This window comes from Patella vulgata, chromosome 6, assembly GCF_932274485.2.
Source record: "Patella vulgata chromosome 6, xgPatVulg1.2, whole genome shotgun sequence".
In the NCBI taxonomy this organism is placed as follows: Eukaryota; Metazoa; Mollusca; class Gastropoda; family Patellidae; genus Patella; species Patella vulgata.
This window is the reverse complement of record NC_065884.2, coordinates 53,128,549-53,134,790: the sequence shown is the minus strand read 5'-3', so window position 1 is coordinate 53,134,790 and position 6,242 is coordinate 53,128,549.

The window sequence follows — 6,242 nt, the reverse complement described above, 5'->3', positions numbered from 1 at the left end:
AGCCAGGTAGTCCATACTAAAACGGGCGGTATGCGGACGTGCATTATCCTGTTGGAAGTGCTGAAGTTGTGGGTGCGCTCGAAACATCGGAACAACAATTGGTTGCAAGACACCATCACGGTAGGCTACAGCATTAACGCGACCCCTGCAAATGTGTAGGGCGGTCCGGTGATGAAATGTGAAGCCTCCCCACACCATTACACTTCCCCCACCCCATCGATTCGTTTCGAAGACGCAGCAGTCTGCAAGACGTTCCCCAAGACGTCTCCACACACGTTGACGGCCATCAGCGTGATAAAGATGAAAGCGACTCTCATCACTGAAGAGCACACTTTGCCAGTCTACTTTTATCCATTTCTGGTGTCCTTGAGCCCATATCAAACGCCGCTGACGGTGATGATCCTTGAGGATAGCTCCAAAATAAGGTCGTCATGCACGGAGTCCTACTTCTCTTAGACGACGTCTTACGGTGTTGGCACTTACTTGTCTTTGTCTTCCGACGACTGTTGTACCTGTTCGAGTCGCTGGGCGGAATCTGTCACGCAGATGAGTGACCCGGATGTAGCGGTCTTGAGCCTGGGATGTAACGCGTTGTGGACCAGGACGTTGACGGTCACGTGTTGATCCAGTAACTCGAACACGTTCCACCAACCTTACAATAGTGGACTGATGACAATTGAAGTGTCTGGCAATAGCACGTGTAGACATGCCAGCCCGGGACATTCCCATGGCTTCATTCCGTTGATTTTCAGTAAGTCTCGGCATCTCTAGCTCGATTCCTTCACTCGTCCAACAACAAATTACGACAGATTGACGTTTCGCAGTTCATGTACTGCACATTAAGTTGAAAACATGCTTTTAAAGGGCTCAAACACAATGCTGCACATGAATATTGGGTTTTTCATGTGCATCTCGTGCAATTTTTTTTTGTGCACACGGGCCGATATTTTTTGCGTTTGGGAGCATTGTGTGAAACAATAGTTCATAGTCTTGCATAATATTATACATACAAAACCACCTAGTAATAAAATATTTGGGAAAAAAGTGATGCGTTTTCCATGGCGCTCAGTATATATAATTTCCTTTTTAATCTATTCCTTTTTTTATTTGTTTTGCAATCTATTGTAATATTGTGTAATTTATTTGTAACCGAGTGAGTGGTTTAAATAGACTTTGCCTGTTCCCCAATCCCCTAAGTTTCTGAATAAATATTGTTTATAAAAAAAAATTCGAAAGGAACCGAGACCTTTCGGAGATAAACCTATATCGCAAGTTGCGTAAAAATCTGATAAACATTGTGACCAGTAGAGTATCCATAAACACATTCTGAACGGACGGACAAATAGCACCCAAAACCATGGAATACACGGCCACAGAATGTACTAATTATAAAATGTCTTAAATATTGAATATTAGGATCTCATTCATTTCCTTTATAAATAATTTATTATGTCTACATAAGAAGATAAATAAGTTGTATGATTAACTTTGAATCAATACAATTATAAACTACTTCTAACAGACTAGCTAATGTCAACATATTTCATTTAAAATTCAATTAAAGGCTTAAACAGTAAAAATAGTGAAAAAACAATGTTGCCAGACAAAACAAACAAGCCCATCATAGAAAAGTATTGTGATGCAAGTCAAATATCACTAATTATATTCAAATTGATTCTGTGATCGGCAAGACGATTTACCCAATACCACCCAATACCACCCAATACTAACTAATTACTACCAAATATTACTCCAATATTGTGTGAAACTAACAGCATTGTTGAATTACACTAAAACATATTGAATTAATTCAGGAAATTGGTGAAATACTTACGATAAAATGGTCTATTTATAGTATCAGTACCCGGTAGCTCAAGCGTCTGAAAGACTAGCCAAATATGACAAAATATCTACCAATTCTAACCCAATAATACACAATACAACCACCAGCTATGTTAAAGATGCATTATGTAAGAGCTAAATCTGCCTATTACAGGATTTTATTTTGGGATTCAAATGTTATATAAATTAGACATTTATTCACACGGCAAGCCTAAAATCAACTCTCAAATCTATCGGATGGGGTAGATGTAAACGGATTAAAATCCGACCACCATTTGATTAACAATTAAAGTTGGGACGATAATAAGTAGTGTATGTCAAAACTTCAAACAGTGCTAACGTCGCCCAGAATAAAATTGAATGAAATAATCAATATATTAATGTTAATTTTGGAACGGCTAGATCTACATGTAAATCTTACACAATGGATCTTTGATATGATCCCACACTAACATAATTCTTCAATTACTTCCATATCTATGGGTTAATTCTTATAGTATCAGTGATAAACGGTTGAATAAATATTTTATTTTTTGTGATGGGGTTGAAAAATTAGTGTCGTTTGATCTGTTTCTCAGAACATACCAGAAACGATATGACCTGTAGAGTATTTACACAGTCCCTATCATCTTTACTTCCGGTTCCTCTGTAATTAAGTGAAATCTGGTAGAAAATAGCATTTACAATGTTCAAAAATCTACTAACTAGGTCATTTCGGGACTAACATATGGTTTCATTTTATTTCAATAATTCGCTTGCGCGTAGGGGTCTTTAGCAGTGGGAGGAAACCAACAAGGTTGGACAGGCGGCCCTACTCCTTGTCACGTACAACCGGGGATTCGAAACCACGCCAGTTTACTCAATGACAGACCTTATGATACAGCGCGCGCATGCTAACCATTCGGTCATCCAACCCCCCACAGGTGTAAGAACAAAACGTTGTGGTGTATAATTCTAGCTCTTAACCTGGTAATATGCTTACTTCTATGCATGCAACTTCTTACTAACACATATTAAATTGGCTATTTACACATGTAAAAATGCTAATTTATATGACTTATTGTTTAAATATTGCAGTTGGGATTTGTTTTTTGTTCTATTTCCATTATTACTTTTTAATTATTGTAGGCAGTTTATCTTCACTAACATTTTGACATTTTACAAATGTTTCGCGGTAAAGGCGCCATTACATGTATTCTAAGCTTATTTTGGTAACAGATGACGCTGTTTAAAATTGTATGGTGGCTCATTGGGAACATGTAAAATTGACCCGACAGACATGACGACATTTTTCTGTCAAAGATAATAAAAATATTTTACGTACAAAAGCAAACTATTCCAGATATATTTTTTTTCGATAAATATATAGGCTATTTTATCGTTTTATCGTGCATTTTCACAAATAATGCACTATCCAAATAAAGTATTTATGACATCATTGAAGTAATCTATATCGGGGCCAGACTTCCAAATCATCTGGAGCCGCGATGTCTCGGTGAGTAAGTTACTGGCTCGATAACTAGGAGGCCCCGGGTTCGCTCCCGGAGTTGGAAGAGAAAATTCCTCAGGTTTTCCGGCGTGCTTTCCACCTGTCAGTGTCTGACAAGGAACAGTGTCTTAATGGGACGAAAACGCGATGACATGCACCAAGAGTAGGCCATAGCGCACCTGTCCGTACAAAACCCCCAGAAATTGCACACTTCATGACGTATGCCCGTCTTCATTAGCACAGTCGGTGCATAACCGCAGGATGTTAAACTTTATTTCATTTCCAAATGACCGGTTTTGTGTTAGGAGGTAGGAGGACTTTTGAAACTTAAACTATATGTTGATATCCCAAAGATCTCAGATGAGTTCGATTTTGGCACGTATATCACGATAACATTTTGATTATAGCTCCTGGTCACAATTTTTATTCAATTTCTTTTAAAACTAACATTGTATTTTATATCCGAAAGAACTCAAATAGGTTCAATTTTTTTTTGGCACATATTGGACCGTAATTTCCTGGATTTTAGCCCCTGGTTGAACGAAAATCGCGTACATAGCTTGTGCGCCCCGAAGAGATCATAATTCTGAATAGCTATTGCAGTGGCAAAGCATGTTATAACAATTTTTAGATGACACTTATGCGTTGAAGGTCGGCGGATCTGGTATGCGCATCTATATCGGCCCAATTTTAGTTGAAACTTAAAATATGTATTAGGGATCGAAATATCCTGGATTGGTTTGAATTTGATGACCATCGGAGTTATCCTCCTATTCCGTAAACATTGTCAACGCGATACAGGCTATAGTTTTTAAATTTTAACCGATTTTTTTTTTATCGAATTAGGTTATGGCTGCTTAGCCAAGACCCCTTCAATATTCAACCTTCTGTAACATATAAAATATTGTTGATAAACCAAAACAAACACAATAAAAACTTAGAATAATTTACTTTTGCGCATAAAATACTTTACTATTTTTTAGAGAAAAAAATAGCCTACTTTTTCTTTCAAAATTGTCGAGAATGACCTATGTTTGAAAGTAAAAAATGTCGTGTTTTGGGGGGTTATATAAAATGGCACAATTTCACATGTCCTCAATGGGCCACCGTATACTAAACAGCGCCACCTGTTACCATAATGAGAGTTAGAATTATGACTTATCATAACGGGTTAAAAGGGAGTCAAAATTTTAACGCACATTATGTTAACAGATGGCGCTGTTTACTATATGGTGGTTCATTGGAGACATGTAAAATCTCGCCCTTTTCATTACCCGTCAGACATGATGACATTTTTCTGCCAAAAATACTAAAATATTTTACGTACAAAAGCAAATTATTCTAGATATTTTCAGATGAATAAATAGGCTACTTTGTCGTGCATTTGACCTAATACGGCCTTATCGACTGATTTAGCCTCTTTTGTTTGCAATATTCGTTCTCAATATTTCTGAGAGAAGTAATAGGCTATTTTTTTCTCTAAAGATATATAAAACATGTTACGTACAAAAATAAATTATTCTGACAATATTTAAGTAATATGGAAATACACTAGTAGAACAAAGTTATTTTGTGTGTTTGTTTTGGTTTATAAACAATATCTTATTTATTTTTCGATTGAATTGAGAAACGGGAAATGATAATTCAGATATAAAATTACAGCACACAACCACCAACCCAAATTCGTTTGGCCTTTATCCAATTAGTTATGACACCAATGAGACCCCCTACCTCATAAGATAACCCGATGATTTGGAAAATAAACATGCAAGAGCTGAATCTGCCTATTGCAGGTCTTTCTTTAGGCCTGAAATGTTATCTTAATTATTAATTAACTTATCCAGACCATAATCAACTGTCGATGTCATCGCTAGCCTGCGATGGTTACTGGATTAGGATCGGATCTGCCGCTCAACGCTCATTCATGATTAAATCAAAAAATGGATAATCGGGATTATGTTTTTTATCGTACCGACTTTAGTAATGATGATCGAGGCTAGGCCCAAAATTCAATCGCTCAATTCTCGGTTCAGAGTGGAACTGAAATTTTCAGCAAACTCCCTTTACATTAGTCAGCTATTTGGGCCTATCTATTTTTCCTTAATTTATCTTTAAATTAATAAAAATCGAGTTAACGTCCCGTCGTTCAGCATCAACTGTGCTAATCAAGACGGGAATACGCCCGGAAGTGTGCAGTGTGAGGTGATTTTGCACGGACAGCGGCACTACGGTCTACCCTTATTTCAAATTCCAACTTCGAGGGTTCTTTTACGTGCACGCCATTAGAAGGACTAGACAGTGTTCCTTGTCAGGTACCTCGTCTTACACCAATGAAAAGGGGAAATCACGCCGGAAAACCCGAGGGACTTTCTCTTCCAACACCGGGAGCGAACCCGAGACCGAGTCAGGGACATTTTCACCGAGCCACCGCGGCTCACGATGATTTGAAAGCTTGACCCGATAGAAAGCTAAAATAATATCAAAAATACTTTACTTGTGTGCGTAAAATATTTCATAAATTTTAGGGGAAAAGATACGCTAAACTAATCATTACCTATTTATATTTATTTATTCACTCCCGCGCATGACGTTATGACGTTATCTACAATAGTTTGCTTTTGTACATAAAATATTTTATAATTTTTATCTGTCGGGTTATGAAAAAGGCGAATGTCCCTAATCAGCTTCCATACAATTGTGAATAGAGAGAGAGAAATGGGGTTTAACGTCCACTAGACACAAACTAGGTCATTTCGGGACTGACATATGGTTTAATTTTATTTACATAATTCGCTTGCGCGTAGGGGTCTTTAGCAGTGGGAGGAAACCGGAGGACCCGGAGAAAACCCACGAGGTTGGAATTGTGAATAGCGCCATCTGTTACCAAAATGGGCTTAGAATTATGACGGCT